The sequence below is a fragment of the Felis catus genome, chromosome C1 (genome assembly GCF_018350175.1).
Source record: "Felis catus isolate Fca126 chromosome C1, F.catus_Fca126_mat1.0, whole genome shotgun sequence".
Lineage (NCBI taxonomy): Eukaryota > Metazoa > Chordata > Mammalia > Carnivora > Felidae > Felis > Felis catus.
The window spans coordinates 163,227,542-163,243,679 of record NC_058375.1 but is presented as its reverse complement, the minus strand read 5'-3'; the positions used below and the strand labels follow the sequence as shown (position 1 = coordinate 163,243,679).

At 46.0% G+C, this 16,138-nt stretch overlaps 1 long non-coding RNA gene across 1 annotated transcript; it reads left to right on the top strand.

Annotated features, from left to right (window-relative positions):
- Positions 1-4,077: 4,077 nt before the first annotated feature.
- On the top strand, positions 4,078-15,360 carry LOC123379177. The gene is made up of 3 exons (XR_006583322.1): positions 4,078-4,183; positions 9,981-11,486; positions 14,818-15,360. It is a non-coding gene; the product is annotated as an uncharacterized LOC123379177 (long non-coding RNA).
- The last annotated feature ends 778 nt before the right edge of the window (positions 15,361-16,138 follow it).

The window sequence follows — 16,138 nt, the reverse complement described above, 5'->3', positions numbered from 1 at the left end:
AAACCGCTGCTCTCATAACTTATACCATTCAGCCTCCAGAAACACACTTCTCTGCATCTCTTTCATATGTCATTAAAACAAAAGTAACTGTCATGAAGTTTTGTGGACTGTGCCACTGCTGGTGTCAGGGATGAGCACTAGTTTGTAATTCAAGGGAGATTTGAGTATTAAAAGCATTTAGCTACGAAAAAGACATTAATTTGTCAAATCCTTTCTCTCCACATGAATGCAATAGATTCGTGTGCAAAAGGTATTATTTCCCAGTGATGTCAAAAGCCCATTTTCTTGTTCCAATCTGTAGTATTGTCAGAAGATGTACATGGTGTCTGAGAAACATTTTGCAATGTTAATAATGTACGTTACTTTTAAATTTACAAATATCAGGTCCAGCTGCATGCATGAGGTGATACCATTTCCCTTTATATTGGCAACTAGTGAACCTTCAACACCGGAATTGCAATAAAAAATATAAAACACCCATAACATTTAACTAAAATTTCAACGTTGATTAATTTTGCTTCATTTTTATTTATGTTTGATATTTACTAATTATAACTTTATTTGACCTTTTCAAAGATAATTTTACTCTTTGGGGAGAAAATAGTGTTTTTTGAAAACAATTTTTAAATTTTATTTATTGAAAATAATTAAATAATATCAAATGCATTTACATATTTTCCATTTTGATAAAATTATATTTAAATTGGGTACACTTCGAATTACCTTCTTTAAAAAAGATTTTTTTAATGTTTGTTTATTTTTGAGACACAGAGCATGAGCAGGGGAGGGGCAGGGAGAGGGAGACACAGAATCTGAAGCAGGCTCCAGGCTCTGAGCTGTCAGCACAGAGCCCCATGTGGGGTTCAAACCCACGATCCATGAGATCATGACCTGAGCCGAAGTCGGACGCTTAACCGACTGAGGCCACCCAGGCACTGCTGAATTACTTTTCTTTTAACCCTACTGTCAAAAAGAATAGAAATTGTATGAAAATCTTATAGCAACCTATTAGTGATTTTATTAAAATTAAGGCAAGAATAAATACAATAAATGTTATAGGGGCGCCTGAGTGGTTCAGTCAGTTAAGCATCCCACTTCGGCTTGGGTCATGATCTCCCGGCTGGTGAGTTCAAGCCCTGCAACCGGCTCTGTGCTGACAGCTCGGAGCCTGGAGCCTGCTTCAGATCCTGTCTCCCTCTCTCTCTGCCCCTCCCCCACTCACACTCTGTCTCTCTCAAAAATAAAATAAAAACGTTTAAAAAAATAAATAAATGTCATAAATTTTGTGTCTTAATTTTCTTACTCATGTAATTATAATTGGCCCAAAGAACACGCCAGATATGTGCAATCATTATTATATTCAGAGATCTTTCATATTTTGCTGACTCTCAGTCATAAAAAGTAGCATTAGCTGCTTTTTTTCATTATGGAAATAGATTTATCAAGGTGGATGGACCAAGGAAGGTAGAAGAGCATATTTTATGATACGTAATAGTTTGTGATCTTGGCTTGTAACCTGCAAATATCTAAACAACGGGTCTATATACTTCCTTTTGTACTTGGGTCTTAGACCTGGCCAATTCTTAGCATCTTGAATATCGCCTGTTGTTGTGCCAAAGTGGGAGGAAATAGGGAGAGAAATCTTGAGGGTCTCAAACCAGCAGTACTAATCAATCACAAACATCGTTTCTATTCACAACCAACAACTAGTCTCATAGCTTGACCTAAATACAAGGGAACCAGTAGCGAACTGAAAAGATACGGCAACCCAGTTGGTATATTACTTTCCTAGTTTACAGAGAAGCCAATAGAAGCTTAAGGAACCAAGTTCACACGGTTACACAAGCAACAGAGTCGGAATTAGAACACGAGCAGTTTGGCTCTTGAGCCGGCGCCCTTAACCACTATGCTACACAAATCCCCTGGGAATTTGAAGAGCTCTTGAAGCGCTCTGGACATATACAGGATGGGACACCAAAGTTCAAGTTGATCTCGTACGGTGCTCAAAGACACAAGAAATACCGGCTAACATCTAAGAGTAATCTTTACAGCGTTCTGACCCTAGAACCCCACGTCCAAATTATCTTTTATATGGTCGCACAAACGTTACTGAGGAGATAAACATCCTTCTCCTACCTTCCACTTTCCTTCCACTGTCTCTTCTTGGCAGAACTTATCACGAAGTCAGCTGAGAAACGTAGTTTGCAGAGTTTGAATCCCAGCATCAAAAACCAGAGTGTGAAAGGGTAGAGGATGGGTCTGAGAGACAAGTGAGTCACTACCACAACTGCTCTTCCCAGGCTCCCTTGCTACCGGTGATAAAGTTCCGGCCCGTTGAATGAATGGAAATCACGTGTGCAATTTCCCGAGTCCCGCCCTTCCTCTTTTCCCTGTCCTCAGCTGCAGTGTCCACGTGGAGGTGAACTGTGGCCACCAGGTAGATGAGCTTAACATCTTACAGATGGTGAAGCAATGGGATTATCAGAAGGGCCTGGGCCCGTGAAATCACAGGGTCATTACACATTGATGAAGAAACAGAGACTTAAATCAGCTTGTTGGAACGCTTAGGCAATTTCGATGGTGTGGGAAAAGGAAAAAACATTTATACAGGGGAAATCATGAAATTGGGTGAAAGGGAGGAAAATAACAATAGAACATAATAAATACGTAGTCGGGTGAAAATCCAAACTTCCAATTGTATTATCTGTACAAGAGATAAATACAAACAAAAAGAAAGGTTAAAAATAAAAAGATACAAAGGGATATGGCAGGGAAATGCAAACTAATAAAATGGGAGGTTGAGCGGCTCCTGGGTGGCTCGGTTGGTTGAGTGTCCGACTTTGGCTTAGGTCGTGATCTCCCGGTTCATGAGTTCGAGCCCTGCATCAGGCTCTCTGCTGTCAGCACGGAACCCACTTCAGATCCTCTGTCCCCCTCTCTCTCTGCACCTCCTCCACTCACGTTCTCTCTTTCTTTTTAATTTTTTTTTAATGTTTTATTTTTGAGACAGAGAGAGACAGAGAATGAATGGGGGAGGGTCAGAGAGAGAGGGAGACACAGAATCCGAACCAGGCTCCAGGCTCTGAACTGTCAGCACAGAGCCCGACGCGGGGCTTGAACTCACAGACATGTGAGATCATGACCTGAGCTGAAGTCGGCCGCTTAACCGACTGCGCCACCCAGGCGCCCCTAACGCTCTCTCTTTCAAAAATACATTTCAAAACATGAAAAAAATCAAATGGGAGGTTGAGAAATATTAACACCAGGAAAACTAGCATTCGAAGTCTAAAGTACTACTTGAAATGAAAATATTCCATTAAAAATGGTAAAGGGCTATCAAAAATGTTAACAGGCCCTCTCATTCTGAAGAACACGTCACCAAAATATGTAGTAACAAAGCGAAGCCTGGATGAGCTGGATCACAAGAATGTTTAGTTTTTGAAGAGAAACTGAAAATAAATTGGACTGAGCTTTACACAACTCAGTTTCAGTTTGGTATTCTGAGCATGCTCGTATACAGGAGACTAGCCCAGAATTTGAGAAATGCGTTCGTAATCATTGGGTGATTATCCATTCCCATTGGAGTCTCTGAAGCGTTTGTGAGGAGACTGGGTTTTCCCTGAAAGGATGAATATCCCCCCCTGTCCGTCATCCCGGGAACAGCTCAGCCCGGGGCAGAGACAAAGCTTTGGGCTAGAGGGTGAAGTGTCCCAGGAAACCAGAGGCTGGGATCCGGGCGTGTAGTTGCCTGGGTGGGCTATTCCTGGCTCAGTGAGCTGAGAGTGGGGAAGGGGACTCAGATCCGGGGCCCTGGGAAGGTCTGGGCCTGCGTAGAAGGAAGGTTTTTGCTGTTGCTGTGGGGTCGCTTTGTGCGTTTTGGGTTTTTCCGATTAGTGCTTTTTCTTTTTTTTTTTTTTTTTTAATTTTTTTTTTCAACGTTTATTTATTTTGGGGACAGAGAGAGACAGAGCATGAACGGGGGAGGGGCAGAGAGAGAGGGAGACACAGAATCGGAAACAGGCTCCAGGCTCTGAGCCATCAGCCCAGAGCCCGACACGGGGCTCGAACTCCCGGACCGCGAGATCGTGACCTGGCTGAAGTCGGACGCTTAACCGACTGCGCCACCCAGGCGCCCCCGAATAGTGCTTTTTCTATTATCGCCGGACCTTCAAGAAAGTCTCCGGTAAGTCTTTTAAAGTGTTCCTGCCTGGTCTCAGCCTTCACTATGGGCAACTGGGGCAAAGCTGGTATAGGGGCAGGGCAGCAGCCGGACAGCACAGCCCGGCATTAGCAGGCTGAGGTGGCCAGTGACCATCAGAGAGTCCTTGTGGCTTCTTAGCTTTCCTGTCATCTTGAGTCCTCTTTGGCCTCTGTTACCGGATTCCATTGCCATAGGCGGTTGGCTGGGCCTGGTGCTCTGGGTCTGTGGTCACCTGCCATCACCCTGGGCCAAAGAGGCTCTGGGCCCAGGACCTTGTCACCAGCCCGCATCCTGCTCCAAGACGAAAAGGCCCCCGGGCAGAGTGCCCACAGCTCTGGGCCGGGGCTTCTCCTATAGCCAGATTTTGTTCTTTGCTCACTTGGGGAGGAGGCTGAAGAGATACTTAATCATGGATTTAGAAGAGCTCTTTATTTTTTTTTTTTCAACGTTTATTTATTTTTGGGACAGAGAGAGACAGAGCATGAACGGGGGAGGGGCAGAGAGAGAGGGAGACACAGAATCGGAAACAGGCTCCAGGCTCCGAGCCATCAGCCCAGAGCCCGACGCGGGGCTCGAACTCACGGACCGCGAGATCGTGACCTGGCTGAAGTCGGACGCTTAACCGACTGCGCCACCCAGGCGTCCCTAGAACAGCTCTTTAAACTGTGTAAAAGTGGCGTTTGGGTACATAGGTGGGAAAGCCCCGAGTCCACCACGCTGGCATTTGGGGTAAAGCCCTGGGGTAAACGTATGGGTCTCAAAGCCCTTTGGTTTCTTGCCAACTGCTCCCAAACTGTACACCCCTCCGGCGCCTGCTGTGGAATAGGATGGGCATCACTGTCAACGAGATTAGGTAAGAAGTTAGCATAAATGTGGAGTACGTTGTATGATTTCAGGACTTTGCTAAGCCTGTTTTCCCCAAGGGTAAAGAGATCAGATGATTTTGTTTCCTGGAATTCCAGACGGGACTGAGGAAAGCGGACTGAGCGGTCATGGGTATTCCAATCTGAGAAAGAGTGGGAGCTGGGGAGCGAGTGAGTTGGATGACATGAGATGATAGAAAACGGGGGCTCCCTGGGGGAGGGAAACAGGCTTTGGGAGGCAGTAAAGATGGCTGGAGTTGGTGGGAAGCTATGGCGTCCCCGCCCATGTCACCCCCACTCCTCAGCAAAGTCACAGAGCATCACAGGATGTGGAAGGTGTTGGCAGTTCTCAGGATGATGGAGAAGGGAGGGAGCCTCGCCTGTGGGTCTGATCCACACCTGAACCAAACGGAAGGGGGAACGCAAACAAGGTATCCTACAAAGCTCCTGTATGTAATGTAATTTTCGAGCAGAACTCAATTAATCTAAAATTGATACTTAATATCTGCTATTTACCAAGCATTCTGCTACATACCAAAAGCTTCACAATATTAAAAAAAAAATCTGCCCACCATACTAATCCTGGGAGACAGATATTGATATTACAGGCTGGAGAGCCTCGGTTTAGACAGGAAGAGGCTTGTCCAAGGTCATGGAGCGGGTAAGTAGCAGAATTAGGGTTCCATCCCAGGTTGGACACAGAGGGAAAGGAAGTCTTTGGGTTGATACATAAAATCCTATTTTACCACTTCTGATGAGAGAAAAAGGCATGTATTTTACTTAAATAGTTATTCTAGCTGGGAGCACTTTCATAAGAGAGCCATAATTTCAGTTTCTAACAAAGTTGTTTTTAATGAAGTAATGAATTTGCAGAAGACTTAGCTAAGTATGTCTAGCACTAGGGGTGGTAGGCACTATTAAATAAGGGGATGAAAAAGCTAGTCAATATTTTTCATTTAAAAGGGACTTTGAGTTTTTAATACACAAGTTTTATTTTATTTTATTTTTAAGTTTGTTTGAGAGAGAGAAAGTACCCGTGCGTGTGTATGCGCGAGCCGGGGAGAGGCAGAGAGAGAATCCCAAGTGGGCTCTGTACCGACCGATGAGGTGCTCGATCTCGCCAACCGTGAGATCGCGACCTGAGCCAAAACCCAGAGTGCCCAGGCGCCCTACAAAACTTTTATTTTAAAAGAAAGCACAAGAACTATAAACACAAAGTGATCCCTCAGGCGCTATTCACATCGGGCTTCTCTTCCACACAGGGCTTGCCTCCTGCATCATCTCATTCCGGGGTCCTTTCAAGGGAATGGGATGAAATTTCCGTTTCATCGGGAGACAAATACAACAGCGTGTGACACTTGAGGAAAGCACAGTTTGCATTCATACCACAGCTAGTCTAGAAAACTGGAGCTAGTTGGAAAGTAAATATTAGGACTGGAATCCAGCTGGTAGCATGTTTGCTTTTCGGTACACTTTCCTTCTGAAATAGGAATCCAATGAAAACTTTATTTTTTAACGAATTGAACAAAGCGCCACCTAGTGGTAAACGAACAGATTTTGTAAGTGAAGAGAGCAGAAGTTTCTTGTAGAAAATGTGGAATCCATTCACTATCAGTTTATTTTACCAGGTAACCTTCGTTTAATATTAGAATATTAACGAGCTTATGGGGCGCCTGGGTGGCTGAGTCGGTTCAGTGTCTGACTTCAGCTCAGGTCATGATCTCACGGTTTGTGGGTTTGAGTCCTGCGTTGGGCTCGGTGCTGACAGTGTGGAGCCTGCTGGGATTCTCTGTCCCCCACCTCTCGCTGCACCTCCCCCACTCGCACTCTGTCTCCCTCTCAAAGATGCATAAACGTTTAAAAAACTAAAATATTCATTTGCAGCAACGTGGATGGAACCGGAGGGCATTATGCTAAGTGAAACAAGTCAGTCAGAGAAAGATTTCATGTGTTTTCACTCATATGTGGAACTTGAGAAACTTAACAGGAGACCATGGGGGAAGGGAAGGGGGAAAAATAGCTACAAAGAGAGGGAGGGAGGCAAACCACAAGAGACTCTTAAATACAGAGAACAAACTGAGGGTTGATGAGGGGGGCAGGGGAGAGGGGAAAATGGGTGATGGGCATTGAGGAGGGCACTTGTTGGGATGAGCACTGGGTGTTGTATGTAAGCGGTGAATCACAGAAATCTACACCCCAAACCACGAGCACCCTGTATGCACTGTATGTTAGCCAACTTGAGAATAAATTATATATTTTTTTAAGAAAACCCAAAAATATTAAAGAGCTTACGTAGTTGGGGTTTGGGGAGGGGTTACCACCATAAAAAAACTGGGCAGATAAAATCCCGTCTCACTAAATATCATTCCTTCATGCACGTGTTCCAAAATAGTGTTTAGAGCCGATGGCATAAATACACCCTCTACTTTGAAGCCCTCCAAAAATATCCTTCCCACATTTCAAATTTTTCATTTTCTTTCAACGTTTATTTATTTTTGGGACAGAGAGAGACAGAGCATGAACGGGGGAGGGGCAGAGAGAGAGGGAGACACAGAATCGGAAACAGGCTCCAGGCTCCGAGCCATCAGCCCAGAGCCCGACGCGGGGCTCGAACTCACGGACCGCGAGATCGTGACCTGGCTGAAGTCGGACGCTTAACCGACTGCGCCACCCAAGCGCCCCTCAAATTTTTCATTTTCAAAGCTCCGTGTCATGATACTTTGTGTTACTGGATAGATCAGTGAGCCCTGCGGTGTACCTTCTCTGTATGGTCCCCCAATGTCCCCTCCACCCTTCTCCAGCCCTTTATTCATCGCGCCCTCTCTCTGAATGAGATGGCTCTGCCTATGACTTCACAGAGAAAAGAGAAGCCACCAGCTAGGAACGTACCCAACTTCCCGCCACTGACTCCGCACGCTTACAACTGGACCCAGCTAGTCTCCTTCCCTCTCCAGTTAGAGCTTGAACCTTCTTCTCCCGTCAGAATCTGGGTATCTCTCCTCAGGCTGCCTCAGTATGGTCCTCTCTCTGCCCCCTCTAGCTCAGAATGGTCCTCTCTCTGCCCCCTCTAGCTCAGAATGGTCCTCTCTCTGCCCTCTCCAGATCCCTCCCCACTGGCTCATCCAGGGCACCGTTAGGATGGGATGTCTCTCCCATCCTAAAAGCAGACAAATCTCAGACTGACTCAGTGACCACCTCTCTTTAGCCCTATTTTCCTTCTTTATAGGTTGTCAGCACTTGCTGTCCCCAATTCTTCATCTGCCTTCATTCCTTAGCCAGGTGGAATAGGAGCTCCTAAGGCCCCTCTCCAGCATGTACTCACTTGGCTACTCCTTCCTTACTGAAAGGATTTCGTACCTTGACTTTTTTTTTTTTTTAAGTTTATTTATTTTGAGAGAGTATGTGTGTGTGCAAGCAGGGAAGGGGCAGAGAGAGAGGGACAGGGAGAATCCCAAGCAGGCTCTGCACTGTCCGGGCAGAGCCCAATGCGGGGTTCAATCCCACGACCCTGGGATCATGACCTGAGCCAAAATCAAAAGTCGGATGCTTAACCCATTGAGCCATCCAGGCTCCCCTTGTGCCTTGACTTCTATGATGTCACCCTCCCCAGCTTTCCCCCACCCCTCTCATCTGGAAGTTTACTGTTTGTCTGCTCGCCCTTTGAACACTGCTGTGCCTTGGATAAGGGCTTCAACTCTTCCATACATTTCCCTGGGTGTTTAATCCACTCACATGGCCTAATTTACCGGAGGGCTAAAGGAGTCTGCAACCTGTTAGTACCTGTCACATATATAACCACCTCATCGTTGTTCCAAATATCTAGTACATGCTTTTAATTGTTCATTTATATGCTGTAAAATATTGTCGCAAAATAGAATTTAGGGGTAACTGTGTGTGCAAAAAGCAAGCACTCTGTACTCCATAGTACACTGGGCACTTTATTTTTTCTTCACTACACTGAGCACTTGAAATGAATTATTTAATTCTTGCAACAAGCTCATGGATAAAGTTCTATTTATTTTCTCTATTTTACAAATCATCACTGAGGCTTTAGGCAGATAAATAGTTTTCCCAAGGTCACACGGTTAGAAAGTAAGAGAGCTAGGTTCTGTAATGGGGTAATGTTTAATGTTAAATTATATGCTTTTCATTTCTTTACCTTGACCCTCTTCCCCCAACCATCAAGCAAAATAGTTTTTGGGTTTTTCTTTTTTTATTTGAGGGGGAGGAGGGGCAGAGAGAGAAAGAATCCTAAGCAGGCTCTGCACTCTCAGAGCTCGATCCCACGATCTCATGACCTGAGCTGAAATCAAGAGTCGGATGCTCAGGGGCGCCTGGGTGGCGCAGTCGGTTGAGCGTCCGACTTCAGCCAGGTCACGATCTCGCGGTCCGGGAGTTCGAGCCCCGAGTCAGGCTCTGGGCTGATGGCTCAGAGCCTGGAGCCTGTTTCCGATTCTATGTCTCCCTCTCTCTCTGCCCCTCCCCCGTTCATGCTCTGTCTCTCTCTGTCCCAAAAATAAATAAACGTTAAAAAAAAAAAAAAAAGAGTCGGATGCTCAGTCAACTAAACCACCCAGGCAGCCCTTTTTTCTTTCTTCTTTTTTCTTCAGAATGGTTTTCTTTTCTTTTCTTTTTAATGTTTATTTATTTTTGAGAGAGACAGAGACAGAATGCGAGTGGGTTAGGGGCAGAGAGAGAGGGAGACACAGAATCGGAAACAGGCTCCAGGCTCCGAGCCATCAGCACAGAGCCCGACGCGGGGTTCAAACTCATGACCTGAGCCGAAGTCGGTTGCTTAACCGACTGAGCCACCCGCGCACCCCTCAGAATAGTTTTCTAAGTGCATGACCTGCAGAGGAATGATGGAACCAGTTTAGAACAAAGAAATTACACTTCAATTTTGACTTTCAAAACAGATATTTTAAAGCCCAATGCAGAAAAAATAATGACGAGAGGCCTGACTTTCTACTGGAAGAATGAAGCACCTGAATGAGACAGGATTCTCTCGATGCCTCCAAATGCCGAGAATTAAACTTAGAAGATTAATCATAGAGCTTATGAAGAGCCGTTGAGGACAGCAACTGCAGAATGGGACATACAGGTCATGTTTCTGGGTTGGGAAGGTGCTTGGAGAGATTTGAGGGAGGTGAGTACTCGACACATGTGAGGGTCTGTTCCTTGGTCCCCACTTTGGGGCCAACATTCTGATGTAAGGGAGTGACGATGACCGGCAAAGAGGTGCAGAGAAACTCAAAGCAGGTGGGTTCGTTTCCTGCTTTCCAGGACATGGCAAAGTTGTAAGCCTCCTAGAGATGCCCCGTGATTGGGATGGTGCCGGAACAACTCGATCGTAGGAAGTGGATTAGCAGTGGGTGAGAGGACTGTTTGCATGGATGTGCCGATGCCCCTCTACTTCCCCTGCCCCAGGGAAGCTTCACAGAGGCCCAGACCCTCCAGAACAGGACAAGGAATGCAGCTAGGGGGTCTGGGACTGCAAAGGAGGGACACAGAAGTGCTGAGAGGCTTGAAAGCCTAGAAAAGTGGTAGGGTCGGGACAATGGGAGGCAAGACTCACTAATGTCAGCAGCAGAAGTCCGTGTACAGTGGCCAAAGGCCAGGTGACCCCCGCCCAAAAGAGAGACAAGACCTCAGGGGACAGCAACAAAGACAGGATGACAGCTTAGGGACTGGGCCATCCTTCATCATCGCCATTATGAAATTTAAGGTTCCTCCTGAGCCAAAAAGTCACTTGGGAATAGCAAGACGGGGGAGGGAAAATCCCCTGCAAGTTGGAACACTCCAGCTTTTGGAACATGCCAAGGAACGCTAGAAACTTAGCAGAGACTGGTGCTCAGGAGGGAGGAATTTAGGCAAGAGTGAGATAAAAATTCTAGGCATGGACCTGTGGGATCAAGGAAAAGTCCCCCATATCACCTGTCCTCTGGAGCTTTGTTTTCCTGCCTTGTCCCTTGCAGTGACCATCACAGGAAGGCTCGTGGACACCTGACCTGGACATAGGCGGAGTGAGACTCTCACCACTGCGGTTCATATTAAATTTGGTTTTTGCTCATTTTATGCTTTGTGTGGAAGATTGGGTGTCAAAACGCTTTTGGGGTATTACGAAACAAAGTTTAAAAGCTATTTTGAAACGTGGGTTGTGAAAGTTTGTTGACTATTTCTGGATGTAATCAAACAGCTCAGGTTAAAGTACAAGGAACTGGCTTCACCTCTCAGTGTCCATGGAGTTCTTCCCTAACACCCTGAGTCTCTCTTCTAGCTTATGTTCAGGAGTCTCCTTACTCAAGGTTTCATCGGTGTAAAGAAGCTGTGTGTGTTTATTCCTCGAGACCCAAAGGTACATGGATGCTTAACACAATGCCAAAACCAGCATGCTGAGCAAGTCATAAGGCGTAGACCCTCAGGTAACGCAGCGGACACCATGGCTGTCTACCCACTAGCCTTCCCACCCCTCTTCTTTGTCCATTGAGTCCTGACTTTGTTCAGGAATCAGGCATATGTGTGCTTCAGGGAACTCTGCCCCCTAGCCAGAGCAATCGCTGTAATCCCAGGCCCTTGGGCAGTGGTTACTTCAGTGACGGCCTAACTTCTGTTCGATAATACATAACGCAGTGGCCGTTGGGGAGGTCCTGAGAGAGTTTTGGGGGTGGCATCGGTATTCGCCTGGTACGGCTGCTGTAGCAAATGACCACAAACTGGATGACTTAACCAACAAAATTTGTCGTCCCATTGTTCTGGAGGCTAACGGTCCAAAATCAAGATGTTGGGCAGGCCTAGTGCCTTCTGAAGGATATGAGGAAGGATCTGTTCCAGGCTTCTCTCCTTGGCCCATAGATGGCCATCTTCATGTTCATATGGCATTCTCCCCATGTCTTCACATTATCTTCCCTCTGTGTCTTTCTCCCTGTCCAATTTTCCCCCTTTCTATAAGGACACGAGTCATATTGAATTAGGTCCCATCCTCATGACCTCATTGTAACCCAATTACTTCTGTTGAGACGAAACTTGCAAATAAGGTCATTTTCTGAGGTACTGGGAGTGACTTCAACATGTGAACTTGGGAGGGACACAATTCAACCCATAACGATATCTCTTCCAGTCTTTGGATATTATCGAGTCTCTATACACCAAGCTGCCTTGTCTTATCACTATGTTTCTTGGCAGGACATGAAGATTCTGTCTTTCTAACCCAAAAGTGTAGGCTGGTAACTGGGGGACTTACCTTCATCCTGAGATCTCAGCTTACCCTTCCATGGCCCCATTGTGGGCCATCCTCAACCCACATTGCCCCACTTTGGAACTCTTCTGCTCAAACACCCTTCTCTCTGGCCTTAACTTCCTATTCCCTCTGCACTTCACTTTAATTGCTCCAACCACACTTGGTCCCCTTACGTATTTCTGATCAGCCCCTCCTCCTGTTCCTACACCGTCTCTTCTAAGATGCTGTGCCTGTCATTTCAACCACACTCTTTCCAAGATTCCAAACTCATGTTCTTAAATTCCATTGCCTGGCCTGGCAGAACTCCAAGCCTGCATTCCAATGGCTGCCCATCTCCACATGCTGACATCCGGCCTAGGGAACACGACCAGAAGCTCCACACACAGAGAAGGCTATCTTCCATTGTCCTTCCTTTATATCCATGAGCCCGCTCCAGTCTGGCCTTTACTGATGCCCTTCCACTGATCCTATTATTGCCAAGATTTCCAACTGCTTTCATGGTGCCAAATCTAATGAATAGTTCCCACTCTTAATACACTTGGCATATTGGAAGTGTGCCATATCACTGGCCGTCCCTTCTTTTTAAGATCATTTCTTCTGACTTCTAGACCACTATATTCTCCTCGTTTTTCCTCTACCTCTCTCAGTATCCTTGAAAGGCTTTTCCTCTTATATTCCCAAAGTCTCTTTGTTTTTCTTCTGCTCTCAACTTTTCTCCTACTCTCCCTGGAGGATCATTTCTACTTCTAACGGTTCCAATTACTTCTATACACTGATGATTCCTCTGTCTGTATCTGTATCTCGATCTCTCTCCTAAGCTCGCGACCCAGATTTGCAACCCCACTTGGGCATGACCCAGACACCTTAAACTTGCACGCTTATCAACTGAACCCACTGTCATCCTTCATAAAATCCGTTCTTCTCATTTCCCCTATCTCAATAAATGGCACCCATTTGTCACCACGGCTCTGAAAGCAGATTCATCAGGTTTGTAGCACCTCTCCACTACCTTCTGGCTGATAACCTTGGGCGAGTTCCTTAACTTCTTTGTGTCTTGGTTCTCTAATCTCTAAAATGTGAATAGTTATACTTCCTATATGTGAAGGTTGTGGTGAGTTTAAATGGTAGAATACACATAAAACACCAGGAATAGTTCCTGGCATGTATTGCTTTCTCAGGAAGTTTTAGCTATTGATATAATTGCCTGAGTTAGAGTCCTGGGACTCAATCTTGATTTGCACATCTAATGAATCATAAAATTACTTTGATTTTATCTCCTTAATACCTCTTGAATGTATTCATGAGAAGTGACAGGAAAGGAGTGAGTTATCAATAAAAGTAAAAATGAATGTATTTCCACCTCCCCTGCCTTCATTCAAGCAGGAATCACCAGGCAATCTAGCCCCTACACAACCGGGCTTGGCAACCCACCAGGGTTGCACTACTGGGTTACAGAGCCTGCGATGGCAACGCTATTTGGTGTCCATGGGATCTGGGGATTCCGAGCCCAAGTGTCACAGAAGCAGGGAGTGAACAGCAAACACTGAAGTGGCCCAAAGAGACCAAGGACAGAAACTAGCCTTGACTAGTTACCTGACAAGGTCACACGTCAGCACAATGCTCTGTTGTCCCAGTGAATAATTTCTCAATGGTCCCTTCCTCTTCGCATTATTGCTCAAGAGTTAAAGTCGCCGGTGGCAGCATCTGATTGGCTGAGCTCAGGTCCCCAGCTGCCCAGGCTAAATCCCAGGGGATGGAGACAGGGTGACCTGTCCACCTCAGGTTCTGTAGTGGGAGGGAAGCCTTCCCCCCCCCCCCCCCAACACTTAAGACAATGAAAGAGTCACCCAACACAAAAGTAAAGTTTGGAAGCTGGGTGGCCAAAGGAACAAATGAGCATTCGCCATTTGTTTATTTGAAAGTAGTGCAATCGAAGTATCAGAAACAAAACTGAAAAGGAGCTGGAAATTGACCTGCCTAGGCTACCTGCTTCCCAGCCTGAAATGGTCTGGGAAATGGAAACTTTGCTGATTTAGATAGGAATGGCTTTAAATTTGTTTCTATTTCAACTGGGTAAGGCTGGGTAAGACCTATATATATATATATATATATATATATATATATATATATGTATCATAGTACTTGAATGAAAAACGTCACATTTGACACAATTCAAGAGGCTCAGAGACAGATCAGGGCTGTAGAAGCAACTGGGAGGACCCGGGCTAGCTGGGAGAGCCGCAGGTGCCCGCGCATGAGCACAACATACTTTGGACTCTGGGTCCACCTGCTGGTGCAGTTTTCCTTCTGCTTTTCTTTTCAGTGAGCATTCGCGGCCGCCAGGCTCACTCGCAGTTCCCAGCAGTGTGGGGATCAGCAGGAGTGGGTCCAGATGCAAAGTGTAGCAAGGATTCCCCAAATAAGAATGGAGGAGGGGTGGTTAATCAAGAAGGCAGTTCCTGATGGGTCAGGGAGACTGGAAGCTGTTTTTGGTTTTGGTTTTGTTTCCATTTCAGGACACAAAAGGAACCCAGGGCTGGGGCAGAGGATTTCTGTGGTTCTGAGCCTCGGTGCAGAATTGACATCATGGCTCTCCAGGGTCCGTGCCTCACTTTTACAAGCAGAAAAGAAGACAGTCGCCTGCTAGAAGCTGTGGCCTTGCAGGACACTTCTTGGCCAGTGCTTCCCTCCGCCCCCTATCTCAGCTTCTCCAGGACTCTGCCAGCAGAAGAGGACTGAGGACTGTGCCTCAGCAGGTCTGTTCTTCTTGCTTATGTGACTCATGGCCATGGCTTCTCTGTTGCCCAAGACTTGTATGTACAGCCCCGATCAGCTGGGTTTTATCACTGCTTCCTGGATTCCTCTTATTTTTCTTGTGTTGCTTGAAGGACCAGTGCTTCCGCCTATCTGCTGCCAGGATCACATCAGGGCTTCCTGTGTCTTCGGCTCACGTCTTGGCTCGGGGACATACCTGCGATGATACTGAACAAGTTGAGGCCATCGCCTGGGGACTAACTCACTGCTAAATGACGTCAATAAACCCCTTTGAGGTTGCTGCACACAGGCCTCCTTGGCTGTCAGCACCAGGGAATGGCTCACCATGGCAAGTTAGAGAACAGTGCTACTCTAGCCAAGGTCCCTGGGTCTGATGACCTTCATTTACAGGGACAAGCCCAGCCCCAACCAGCTTTCTAGAAGTACAGTTTGACTGTGATTTTTTTTTTTTTAAATTGAGGTTTGATTAAATCAAGGAAAATTTATAGATCTTAAGTGTAGAGCTTGGGGAGTTTTTATGGAGTTATGTGCCTGTGTAACCACCACCCGGATCCAGATACACATGTGACTGGAGTTGAGTGTGTGAGTCAATTAGAGCAAATTCCTCATGATTTGGGGGGGAGGGAGGTACCTAAGGCAGTGGTTCTCAAACGTTATCTGTACGTCACAATCACCCGGAAGGTTAAAACACAGATCACTGGGCTTCACCCCAGAGTTTCTGACTCGGTAGGTCTGGGGTGGGTTGAGAATTTGCACTTCTTTTTTTTTTTTTTTTTTTTTTATTTATTTTTGAGAGAGAGAGAGAGCGCAAGCATGAGTGGAGAAGGGGCAGAGAGAGAGAGGGGGGAGACAGAATATGAAACAGGCTCCAGGCTCTGAGCTATCAGCACAGAGCCCAACGCGGGGCTTGAACTCAGGAACAACGAGATCACGACCTAGGTTGAAGTCAGAAACTCAACCAACTGAGCCACCCAGGTGCCACGAGAATTTGCACTGCTTTTTTTTTTAAATAATTAAAAAAAAATTTTTTTTTCAACGTTTATTTATTTTTGAGACAGAGAG